The following is a 13,915-nucleotide window of genomic DNA, read 5'->3' as shown; positions in this document are numbered from 1 at the left end:
GCGTAGTAGAGTACGTTGCAGTTCCATTATTGATTCTATTTCTTTCACTGGTACCCTCCAGTGGTGGCTTCATAAAAATTATAGCGCGCGCACACACACACACACACACACACACACACACAGAATGAACCGGGTGGTTCTTTTCCTCTTTGTTCCGGAGTACACAACGTCCACGGTTTCCAAAAACAACTTGAAATGTGGACTCGTCAGACCTCAGATCACTTTTCCACTTTGCATCAGTCCATCTTAGATGAGCTCGGGCCCAGCGAAGCCGGCGCCCTTTCTGGGTGTTGTTGATAAACGGCTTTCGATTTGCATAGTGGAGTTTTAACTTGCACTTAGAGATGAAACGACAAACTGTTTTTTACTGAAAGTGGGTTTCTGAAGTGTTCCTGAGCCCATGCGGTGATATCCTTCACACACTGATGATCGAAGGTCCGTAATATCATCGCTTACGTGCAGTGATTTCTCCAGATGAGTGGTGAAATCCCTGAATTCCTTGCAATAGCTCGCTGAGAAATGTTGTTTCTTAAACTGTTCGAAAATTTGCTCATGCATTTGTTCACAAAGTGGGGCGGCATAGCTCGGTTGGTAGAGCGGCTGTGCCAGCAACTTGAGGGTTGCAGGTTCGATTCCCGCTTGTGCCATCCTAGTTACTGCCATTGTGTCTTTGGGCAAGACACTTTACCCACCTGCTCCCAGTGCCACCCACACTGGTTTAAATGTAACTTAGATATTGGGTGTCACTATGTAAAGCGCTTTGAGTCACTTGAGAAAAAGCGCTATATAAATATAATTCACTTCACTTCACTTCACCCCCGCCCCATCCTTGTTGGTGAATGACTGAGCATTTCATGGAAGTTGATTTTATACCCAATCATGGTTCCCAATTAGCCTGTTCACATGTGGGATGTTCCAAATAAGTGTTTGATGAGCACTCCTCAACGTTCTCTGTCTTTTTTGCCACTTGTGCCAGCTTTTTTGAAACATGTTGCAGGCATCAACTTCCAAATGAGCTAATATTTGCAAAAAATAACAACGTTTTCCAGTTTGAACGTTAAGTATCTTGTCTTTGCAGTATATTCAATTGAATCTAGGTTGAAAAGGATTTGCATTGTATTTTGTTTTTATTTACGATTTATACAACGTGCCAACTTCACTGGTTTCGGCTTCTATTCATAATTTTGAAGAAGAAAAAAGATAAAATCATTTTTAACTTTTTGTTATTAAAAGTCGTTTTTTTTAGGCCATCACATGCTTCCTCGCTGCGTGCATACGTCATAAATCAGCGGTCAAGAGGAGCTTTTGTAACCTGTTTTGAATATAATATTTATGCCAAATAAAACACTGAGAGAATCAGTTTGAATTAAGAATCGTGTTGATAAAGAATCAAGTCTGAATTGCAGCCCTACTTACTAATTGGAACTGAATTGAATTGTAAGCTGTTGTAAGAAATCCATTCAAATCTGAATCAAGTTTCCTATTTATTGAGATTCTGATTTGATTTATAATTTACTTTCGAGCTTTTGTAACCTGCAACCGGTTTTAAAAAACATTTTATAAAAATATAGTACCAAAAAAAATCAGCATTTCAAGAATCGGTTTGAATCGAGAAATGATTCTGAATCGAATTAACGCCCCAAGAATCGCACTGGAAAAAGATTTTAAATTGTTGTAAGATTCCAAGTCCAAATTGTATTTACTCTCATTTGAAAACCAATTCATGATTTTCAAAAACTGATTGAAAAAAATATAAATTGCTGTAATAGTCACAACCTTACTTCCTATCCGTATTAGTTCATGTTTATTCATCTCCAATAATCTTTGATTACGCCCTACAACTACGGTGACATTATTATCAAAAATAGCATAATTGCTATCATTTCCGACTATACTGACTGATGATGAAACAACTCTGACTCCTAGTCGAGCACGCCGGCCAGTAGGCTAGATCAGTGGTTCTCAAATGGGGGTACGCGTACTACTGGGGGTACTTGAAGGTATGCCAAAGGGTACATGATATTTTTTTAAAATATTCCTAAAATAGCAACAATTCAAAATTCCTTTATAAATATATTTATTGAATAATACTTTAACAAAATGTGAATGTAAGTTCATAAACTGTGAAAAAAAATACAACAATGAAATATTCAGTGTTGACAGCTCGTTTTTTTGTGGACATGTTCCATAAATATTGATGTTAAAAATGTCTTTTTTTGTGAACAAATGTTTACAATTAAGTTCATGAATCCAGATGGATCTCTATTACAATCCCCAAAGAGGCCACTTTAAGTTGATGATTACTTCTATGTGTAGAAGTCTTTATTTATAAATTTTACGCGCCTTCAAATAACCCCTGCGCAAAGTTTCCTAAAAAATGACGTTTTTGCCTCTTTGAGCTGTAATTTGACCTACTTAAAATGCTTCAAAGTGCAAGTTAAAGCTCTGTTATGCAGACCGAAAGCCATTTATCAACAACATCCAGAATCGCCGATCTGTAATTTCACCCCCTTAACATGCTTCAAAACTCACCAAATCTTACACACTTATCAGGACTGGCAAAAACTGCCATCTAATAAAAAACCAAACCCCAAAAATCTAAATTGCGCTTAGCGCCCCCTTGGAAAAAATCCAGACAAAACTGCATGTAACTTCTGTTAGAAATGTCGTAGAGACATGAAATAAAAACCTCTATGTTGGTGACTTAGACCAGGGCTTGAGTAGCGGCGGCAGCGGCCAAAGGCGGACCCGACCAACGTTGCTTGCAGCTTTAATTATTATTATTATTATTATTATTATTATTCCGCACCTATGCGCCCCAATTTGACCCCCTTAACATGCTTCAAAACTCACCAAATTTGACACACGCGTCGGTCTACCGTGACACCCCAACATATTAAGCAACCAAACCCCAAAAATGAAAATTGCGCGCTAGCGCCCCCTAGGAAAAAAACAGACTGCTTGTAACTTCCGTTAGGAATGTCGTAGAGACATGAAACAAAAACCTCTATGTAGGTCTGACTTAGACCTACACTTCCAATAAAAAACGTCTATACCCAAAATCAACAGAAATTTTGCAAAAACTCATTTAAAGCAAAATTTTCGCAAAAACTGCTATTTTTGCCTCTTTGAGCTGTAATTTGACCCCCTTAAAATGCTTCAAAACTCACCAAACTTGGCACACACATCAGGACTGGCAAAAATTGCGATCTAGTGAAAAAACCAAACCTTAAAACTCAAAATTGCGCTCTATTGCAATTTTTGAATAAAACACAGAAAAAACTGCTCCTAGGAAGAGGAAACAGATAAAACTGCTTGTAACTTCTGGTAGGAATGTCGGACAGACATGAAACAAAAACCTCAATGTAGGTCTCACTTAGACCTACATTTTAATAATTGGCATCTTTCAGTTAAAATCAACAGGAAGTTGGCAAGTACCCCTTCAAAATAAAAGTTTTGTAAAAAGCCGTCACCTTTTTCCAGACAAAACTGCTTGTAACTTCTGTTAGGAATGTCGTAGAGACATGAAACAAAGACCTCTATGTTGGTCTGACTAAGACCAGGGCTTCAGTCGCGGGGGCAGCAGCCAAAGCGGAGCAGCCAAAGGCGGACCCGACCAACGCTGCTTGCAGCTTTAATTTATAATTGAATCACTTGTTTATTTTTCAGCAAGTTTTTAGTTATTTTTACATCTTTTTTCCCAAATAGTTCAAGAAAGACCACTACAAATGAGCAATATTTTGCACTGTTATACAATTTAATACATCAGAAACTGATGACATAGTGCTGTATTTTACTTCTTTATCTGATTTTTTTTTCAACCAAAAATGCTTTGCTCTGATTAGGGGGTACTTGAATTAAAAACATATTCACAGGGGGTACATCACTGAAAAAAGGTTGAGAACCACTGGGCTAGAGTCACATTAACATTAATATGATTTAAACATGCCAGCGATCCGAATGTTTATTATCCGGGAATATTAGTGTCGTATAATCACATCATAATCATATCATTGCATGGAAGTCGGCAGGCTTATTTATTCTGGGTTATTATGAAAGACTGATTAATACATGAATATTTTCCCCCTCCCATGCTCCAATTGCAACAATGTATGCTTTTTTTATTTCTTTTTTTTTTCCTTCACCAGATTTGAAAGGTGTTATTCTTTTGAATAAATGTCAGTCAGACCGCTTTAAGCAGCCAGATTACCTGTTGGCTCCCGAGGTCTCAGCCGCACGTCTGTCATTTAATCCTCTTTTTAATTATTATTGCAGATATGAGACTCAAATTAAGCTCAAAACGCTTGTTTTCCTAGCATGCAGATAAAAAGATTTACCCGGGGAGTTGTGAACACCTGCCCTGAAATATTGTTTCCACTGTACCCTGAATGCCATGTGGCTTAATTGACTTGGAAACGTCCCAAATGCGTCATTGACTATGTGGTCTAATTAATATTAATAATATATGCTATTATAAACATCAAAGAACATCTGGCGCCCCTGTTTTTCGCACCAGTCTGGCGCGAGACTCACTCTGTTTCATCTTAAACCAAACCAGGCACCATGAATAACTGTTTTGCATCTCAGGTGCTTGATTGCACGTATAGAAAGAGCCACACTATATACAGTTTGATGTTGGACAATATAACTGCCAAATGGCTGTGTAAGCATATACTATGCAAGGCTGTGATTGCATTGATGGCGATGTTTGGGTGTAAATCTTAAAGCCAATTTCCATATGAAATGAATCACTTGCCCGAGTCTGAAATGCTGGCTTTCTTTTTTACTTTTTGCAGGCTTGCTGGAGGCTCATATATATTTATTTACAGTTTTCTCCGCACATGCAGTAAGGTCAGATAACGCATCTGCGTCACTTTATTAGCCGCTCTGTGTTAGGCAAGAGAGGCGGCGGCTCGTAATGATGCAGTAATTGGAGTTTTGCTTGATAAATCTAAGCTCCGAAATGACTCCCCTCACATATTGTGAGGCTCGACAGTGTAAGTAAATCTTAAACTGATTAAGTTAGCATGAACCAGGCAATCACAAAGATGGCACCCGTCCAAAGGAGGGAGAGAAAAGAAAAACGCGTCGGAATCCTCCGTCTTTATGTTGTTTTACTGCTCTCGTGTAGGCTGGCAAATGGCTTTCGGATGCTAAAAGATGAGGTCAGATATTTGTTTTCTGCATTCTGCATCGTAATTTAGACCACAAAATAATTGAGACGTATCGAGCATCTGAAAGAGTTCCATTAAGCTGTTTGGATTTTGTCTCTTACTGGAGACACAAGTTCTGTTGGAGCCTCTTTCCCGCTCGTGCACATCCATGTGCCCGGTTGACACTGTATATGCCAGGGGTCACCAACCTTTTTGAAACCAAGAGACAGGGCTGCAGGGCTAGTACTGAGCGCCGGGACGGACGAGCTTCACAGTGTCTTGGCTGAATGAGCAGGTATCGGACACCTCAGTCTTCTTGGACATATCCTCGCTCATCCATGCGGACTGGACACTGGCCGAGAGTTGGTTGGCAGCCGAGGGTGGAGTCGGCTCTCTTGGTTGCTTTGTTGGGTCTGCTCCTGTCTATGGCCAGGCTCCCTCCACCCCAGCAGACGATGGCGTGGAACACCGCAGAGGTCACCACAGTGTATATGTTTCTTTTACTTATTATTCAGAGCTGTATGTAGAAGTGGCTGGTTGTATCAGCGCTGCTGCTTTAATGTCTTTCATGTCCTTTGTTTTCTTTTATGTTTGATGTTTCCCTCGATGTGTACTATGGCTATAAGTAGTTTTTTTTCCCCTTGGCCTCAGTCTGGACCTCCTCTCCAGAGGCCCAGACTTAGACCGATTTTTTTATTTTATTTTGTTTTTCTTTCAGTCAATCAATCAATCAATGTTCATTTATATAGCCCTAAATCACTAGTGTCTCAAAGGGCTGCACAAACCACTACGACATCCTCAGTAGGCCCACATAAGGGCAAGGAAAACTCACACCCAGTTGGACGTCGGTGACAATGATGACCCGGGATTTTTATATTTTATTTTTTTCTCCCATTCCCCTTCCCCCCTCCTTTGTTTACCTGTATCTCACCTTTTTTGTAACGAGCGCCGGAAGTCGGCAGACCCTTCAGCGATCCTGTTCTGTCTCCCTGTAATGTTTGTCTGATCTTGAATGGGATTGTGCTGAAAATTTTAATTTTCCTGAAGGAACTCTCCTGAAGGAATAAATAAAGTACTATCTATCTATCTATCCATCTATCTATCCATCCATCTATCTATCTATCTATCTGTCTATCTTTCTATCTATCCATCTATCTATCTATCTATCTATCTATCTATCTATCCATCTATCCATCTATCCATCTTTCTATCTATCTATCTATCTATCTATCTATCTATCTATCTATCTATCTATCTATCTATCTATCTATCTATCTATCTATCTATCTATCTATCTATCTATCTATCTATCTATCTATCTATCTATCTATCAATCCATCCATCTTTCTATCTATCTATCTATATCCATCCATCCATCCACCATGTCCTTTCGACTTGCCAAATAAAACAAGGAAAGTGTTACAAAAATTTAGTTTTTTTATAAAGTGCACCATTGTCATGCACAGTAGCAATACTTTCGCTTAGGGAGATTTCAAACCTGGCCATTACCTATTCCAACCATTCTGCAACGTTGTATGCTGAATGTCTTTCCTCTAGTGGCATGGTCGTAAGGCAGATTGACTTCATGTTCCATTCGTTTCCAATGTAGTGGCATGTATTGCCAAGGTAGGCTTCCGTGGCTAAACAGCAGTAGTGAGTGCAATTTTCCTCTGGGTGGCTTCTATGTCAGTCTACATTGCTTGGAATGTCTGCTCGTACTTCCTCTCCATCAGTTTGTTAAAACGGGTCCTCGAGAGAAGAGTGTAACTAGGGTTGAGGACGTGAATCATTTGTCTAAAACCTTCATCCTCCACCATTGATAGTGGCCTCGTGTCAGTTACCAACATATTCAGGATAGCATCAGTCAATGCAGCCGCTTGCTGTGTTGTGCACACCTTCCTTTGTACCAAATCTCTAATGCTGGCTTGTTTCTTTCTGAAATGAGAGAAACCATATTATAAACGTACACAGTAGCATCATTTACATGTAACTCAATACACACCCAGTTGATTTAATTAATCATTTCTGACGTAAAAGACAAATACCCCACCCCATTAAAATAAAAATAGCTAAATTAAATAAATGGACATTGGGGTTGCAAAATACACCAATAATAACACAGAAATGTAACTCATCAGATCAGAACTGGATCAGATGTAGTACACGTTTCTGTTGTGAATAATAAAGGATTCACTTTAGGCTACCTTTGAATAATAGCTTGAAATATTCCAGCACCTTCATAACGTTTAGTTATACTAAAGCATCACTCAAATTTAAATAGATTTATCCGTTATGAAACCAACCTGAGATATTTCTGTCCGTTAAGTTTATTTCGAAATTGGTAACCGTGCGTTTTCTCTCTTAAAGGGGAACATTATCACAATTTCAAAAGGGTTAAAAACAGAATAAATAAAAATAAAAAATCAGTTCCCAGTGGCTTGTTGTATTTTTTGAATTTTTTTTCAAAATTTTACCGGTCCCGGAATATCCCTAAATAAAGCTTGAAAGTGCCTTATTTTTGCTATCTTCGAAACCACTATACATTCACCTGTGACGTCATACAGGGCTGCCAATACAAAAAAACAATGGCGGTTACCACAGAAAGACATAGCGACCTTAGCTCGGATTCAGACTCGGATTTCAGCGGCTTAAGCGATTCAACAGATTACGCATGTATTGAAACAGTATGGAGTATGGAGGCAGATAGCGAAAACGAAATTGAAGAAGAAATTGAAGCTATTGAGCAAATAGCTATTGACGCTATTCGGCCATAGCGTGGGTGTACCGAATGAAGTGGCCCATAGCATGGCTGCCTTATTAGCATCGCCGGTAAAATGTGCGGACCAAACGATCAGGACTTTCGCATCTTGTGACACTGGAGCAACTTAAATCCGTCAATTGGTAAGTGTTTGTTTCGCATTAAATGTGGGTATCTAGTTTCAAATGTACATACAGCTAGCGTAAATAGCATGATAGCATCGATTAGCGTAGCATGTTAGCATCGATTAGCTGGCAGTCATGCCGTGACCAAATATGTTTGATTAGCACATAAGTCAACAACATCAACAAAACTGACCTTTGTGATTTCGTTGACTTAATCGTTGCAAATGCATCTGCAGGTTATCCATACATCTCTGTGCCATGTCTGTCTTAGCATCGCCGGTCAAATGTGAAGACACTTTGGTACATTCAATGGGGGTCTGGCGGCAGATTTCTTGCCAGTGGTGCAACTTGAATCCCTCCCTGTTAGTGTTGTTACACCCTCCGACAACACACCGATGAGGCATGATGTCTCCAAGGTTCCAAAAAATAGTCGAAAAAACGGAAAATAACAGAGCTGAGACCCGATGTTTTTAATGTGAAAATCAATATGGCGGGTTTATTACCTCGGTGACGTCACGTTCTGACGTCATCGCTAAAAGACCGATAAACAGAAAGTTGTTTAATTTGCCAAAATTCACCCATTTAGAGTTCGGAAATTGGTTTAAAAAATACACGGTCTTTTTTCTGCAACATAAAGATATATATTGACGCTTGCATAGGTTTGGTGATAATGTTCCCCTTTAAAACGGAGACTTATTATCAGCCCTGCGTTGCAACAAAGGGATAACGTAAACTTTACTCACAAAAAAAGAGCTGGCGTGCTGGACTCATGAATGCCTGTTGTCACTCATAACAATACAGAAAATGAAGTCGCCGCACTATCCGAAAATTTTCGAACACTCTGAAAGTTAATACACAACAGTTGCTGCAGCGCTTCCTTGAAAAAAATCTCCTTGTTAACAAAAGATTAAAAACACACAAAGACGTACACTTTTCTCCATTGAAGCAATAACCTCAAGATTTAATCGATTAATTGTTGCAGCCCTAATATATATATATATATATATATATACATACACATACACCAGTGGCAGGCCGTGCGTTTTCCACCTCGGCCTTCAGTGATCTCCGACTTCAATGATTATCTCTCAAACTAACGTAATTGATGTCACCACATGACCATTGCTGGAGAAATACTATACAGGAGCACATATACACCCTACTGTGTATCCAATCACATCAGCAGTGTACAAAACCCTTGATGCTGAGAGCCAAGCAGGGAGGTAATGGGTCCCATTTTTATAGTCTTTGGTATGACTCGGCCGGGCTTTGAACTCACAACCTACCGATCTCAGGGCGGACACTCTAACCACAAGGTCATTGAGTAATTTGAAAACATTGTTATTCTGAAGCTAACCGATAATAAATAAACTACTTCTTACCATTAATGCGACTTCTTGAACAGGTGCGGTAGAAAATGCATGAGAATGTTTTATATTTTGAACTTGATTTTTGTCACGCCCATAAGGTCATGTTTGGTTATTTTTTGGACATTTTTCCTGCTTTGGCACTTCCTTGTTTACTTTGTTTCCATAGCAACTCATTACTTTCCACATTGTCTTCAAGTCACGCACCGGTCCTCAGTTCTCACACCTGTTAATCATGATCATAGCTATTATTTAAGCCACAGTTGCCAAGTGTTCAGTCTGGCAACTTTGCATATCCCGCATATTCCTCATCTACCTTCATGCCATGCTACTCTTGTTTACTATGCTGTCCATACCACGTACGTTTTTGTTATTTATGCCACAGTGCAAGTATTTATTTCATGTCTATAGTTTTGCAGCCTTTGTGCTAGTCTTTTGTTTTTTTCATTAGCCAAGTTTCTTCTCCGCATTTGTTTGCCTTTTTTTAGTATATAAATACACTTGTAGTCACGTTCATATCTCGCTCGTGTCAACTACCCTTTGCGTCACAGAAACAATCCAAGTCCAAGTCCATGTTTGACAATTTTTAACATTGTGATTACTAGCGGATTTATTAGTAATTATTCTATCGTGTTAAGTAATGTCAGCTAAGATTAATCTGAGAGCCAGATGCAGTCATCAAAAGAGCCACATCTGGCTCCAGAGCTCTAGGTTCCCTACCCCTTATTTATAGTCATATAAGCAGTCGTCAGCAGGCAGCCATAACATCGATGTGGCCCTCAATGAAAACAAGTTTGACAGCCCTATTCGGGTGAGAGGACTGCCATGCAATGTAAGGTTACCCAAATATAAAAAAATGAGCTGTCAATATGATGCAATGTCGGGGTTGAGCTGCACTGCCTCATGCTAATTGCTGCCGGTAACCTCATTAAGTTACAGTTTAAACACGTCAATTGAAAATGATGGTCTCAGAATACGGGTCCTGTCACCTGTATTGGACGTGTACCAAATGTTGTGACTTTTGCACGCTACAAACTGAGATGTCTTTTGTTCAAGGACGGTGATATTTTACGTTCTTTCATATTTGAAATATAAAATAAAAAAAAGCCATACTTTTATCACCACCCGCTGCACAATTGTAGTTTTTCTATTAAAGTTCGAAACAAAGTAAAGCGTCGACTACAGATCATTACATCTGCAGAATTACCTCAGGGTCACATCTTGAGGTGTATGAAATTGATATTTCTCTGGCGGGGATGAATCACTGTTGTAACTCAGATATTAGTCCATTAAAGAAGAACAATAAGGCATCAATATGCATGGAATTAAATTAATGGTGGTGGGTTTATCTGCCTATCCCAGACGCACCCCTAAAAGACACAGTATAATGTATGGCCTGACCTTCAAATGCCAAGAGAGTGTTGGGCAATAAACTGCCAATATTTGTGGCTTAATGGCGTTGGATGACTTTTACTGTAATTGGAATGGCAACGAAACAGCTGGGCTGTTTAAAGACAGTGTGAGGCTGACGATCTCTTACTCAAAATGGCCCCAGTGAAGTGTGTTTAACCCTGCTGGAGGGGGTTTCTGTCATCACTTTGACCATTACACTGTATGTAAACATATGAACAGGGAATGACATGCACATATATACACGTATTGGGGATGACAAAAATAACTAGTTAACTCATGTGACTATAGACCAAAAAATGATTGCATTAATCATGTATGGCTTCTACTTTGATACACATGCTCCTTTACCTTAACCATGGGTGTTACCTCAAAGGAGAGGTGAATTGTTATGTGATCAAGTCAATACAAAATGAGTGAGGACACGGTTTCACTACAAAATACACCTGAACTGGGCTTTATAATTGATTATGATTGATTCATTAATCAATCAATCAATGTTTATTTATATAGCCCTGAATCACAAATGTCTCAAAGGACTGCACAAACCATTACGACTACGACATCCTCGGAAGAACCCACAAAAGGGCAAGGAAAACTCACACCCAGTGGGACGCCAGTGACAATGATGACTATGAGAAACCTTGGAGAGGACCTCAAATGTGGGCAACCCCCCCACCCCCTCTAGGGGACCGCAAGCAATGGATGTCGAGCGGGTCTAACATGATACTGTGAAAGTTCAATCCATAGTGGCTCCAACACAGCCGCGAGAGTTCAGTTCAAAGCGGATCCAAGACAGCAGCGAGAGTCCCGTCCACAGGAAACCATCCCAAGCGGAGGCGGATCAGCAGCGTAGAGATGTCCCCAACTGATACACAGGCGAGCGGTCCATCCTGGGTCCCGACGAGCGGTCCATCCTGGGTCTCGACTCTGGACAGCCAGTACTTCATCCATGGTCATCGGACCACAAGGGAGGGGGGGGGGCATAGGAGAAAAAAGAAAAGAAGCGGCAGATCAACTGGTCTAAAAAGGAGGTCTATTTAAAGGCTAGAGTATGAATTGATTAATGTGGACCCCGACTTAAACAAGTTGAAAAACCTATTCGGGTGTTACCATTTAGTGGTCAATTGTACGGAATATGTACTGAATTGTGCAATCTACTGATAAAAGTTTCAATCAATCAATCAATCAATCAATCAATAAAACTGTTAGCAAGTTTTGAGTTAAATAAATGACGTGCTTTCAACTAAAATGTTAAAAAAAAAATCTTCCATCCATCCATCCATTTTCTACCGCTTGTCCCTTTTGGGGTGCTGTATGATATTCCATCCATCCCTTCCATCCATTTCCTACCGCTTATTCCCTTTTGGGGTCACAGGGGGCGCTGGCGCCTATCTCAGCTACAATCGGGCGGAAGGCGGGGTACACCCTGGACAAGTCGCCACCTCATCGCAGGGCCAACACAGATAGACAGACAACATTCACACTCACATTCACACACTAGGGCCAATTTAGTGTTGCCAATCAACCTATCCCCAGGTGCATGTCTTTGGAAGTGGGAGGAAGCCGGAGTACCCGGAGGGAACCCACGCATTCACGGGGAGAACATGCAAACTCCACACAGAAAGATCCCGAGCCCAGGATTCAACCCAGGTCCTTCGTATTGTGAGGCACACGCACTAACCCTTAAAAATCCTGGAAGAAAAAAATAAAAGATAAAAATAAAACAAAATAAAATAAAAAAATCGGTCTAAGCCTGGGCCTGTGGAAAGGAGGTCCAGACTGAGCCCAAGGGAAAAAAAAAATACTTATAGCCATAGTACACATCCCTCGAGGGAAACATCAAACATCAAAGAAAACAAAGGACATGTAAGACATTAAAGCAGCGGCGCTGATACAACCAGCAACTTCTACATACAGCTATGAATAATAAGTAAAAGAAACATATACTGTGGTGGCCTCTGCGGTGTTCCACGCCATTGTCTGCTGGGGTGGAGGGAGGATGGCCAGAGACAGGAGCAGACCCAACAAAGCAACCAAGAGAGCCGACTCTACTCTCGGCTGCCAACCGACTCTCGGGCAATGTCCAGTCCGCATGGATGAGCGAGGATATATCCAAGAAGACTGAGGTGTCCGATACCTGCTCATTCAGCCAAGACACTGTGAAGCTTGTCCGTCCCGGCGCTCAGTACCAGCTCCGCAGCCCTGTCTCTTGGTTTCAAAAAGGTTGGTGACCCCTGACATGGGAGAAAAAAAATAGAAGATTAAAATAAAATAAAAACATCGGTCTAAGCCTGGCCCTGGAGAAGGGGTCCAGACTGAGGCCAAGGAAAAAAACAACAACTCATAGCAATAGTACACATGTAAGAGGGAAACATCAAACATCAAAGAACACAATGGACATGAAAGACATTAAAGTGACGGAGCTGATGCAACCAGCCAATTCTACATACAGCTATGAATAAAAACTAAAAGAAACATATACTGTGGTGGCCTCTGCGGTGTTCCATATATATATATATATATATATATATATATATATATATATATATATATTTACAACTTCACCCTCACCTATGAACCCACTCCAGGAAACCAACCAAAAAAGAGCAGAAAACGAAACAACATCATCTGGTACAATCCGCCATTCAGCAAAAACGTCTCAACCAACATCGACCGCAAGTTCCTCACTCTGATCGACAAACACTTCCCCAAAGGCAACACCCTAAGAAAAATATTCAACAAGAACAACATTAAATTGAGCTACAGCTGTATGAATAACATACAACAAATCATTTCAAACCACAACAAAGCAATTGCAAAAGGACTGCCTACCCCCAGACTAAACGACTCTGAAACCAATAAGGAATGTAACTGTCGCAAGAAACCTGATTGCCCTCTCAACGGAGGGTGCTTACAGACATCAGCCGTTTACCAAGCAAAGGTAACACGCAAGGACATTAACACATCCGACAGTACGTAGGATTAACCGAAGGAGCGTTCAAAACAAGATGGAATAATCACAACGCCTCCTTTAGAAACCAGACTTTGCGGAATTCTACAGAACTCAGCAAACACATTTGGAACCTCAAAGACAATAAT

At 40.3% G+C, this 13,915-nt stretch overlaps 1 protein-coding gene across 1 annotated transcript in view; it reads left to right on the top strand.

Moving 5' to 3' along the window:
• LOC133562853 (zinc finger protein 536-like) overlaps positions 1-13,915 on the top strand; it is a 100,517-nt gene that overhangs the window by 27,184 nt on the left and 59,418 nt on the right. The gene's annotated exons all lie outside the window — the stretch shown is intronic.

Source organism: Nerophis ophidion, linkage group LG12, assembly GCF_033978795.1.
Source record: "Nerophis ophidion isolate RoL-2023_Sa linkage group LG12, RoL_Noph_v1.0, whole genome shotgun sequence".
Lineage (NCBI taxonomy): Eukaryota > Metazoa > Chordata > Actinopteri > Syngnathiformes > Syngnathidae > Nerophis > Nerophis ophidion.
Note: the sequence above shows the minus strand (reverse complement) of the source record. Positions and strands in the feature narration are given on the sequence as shown.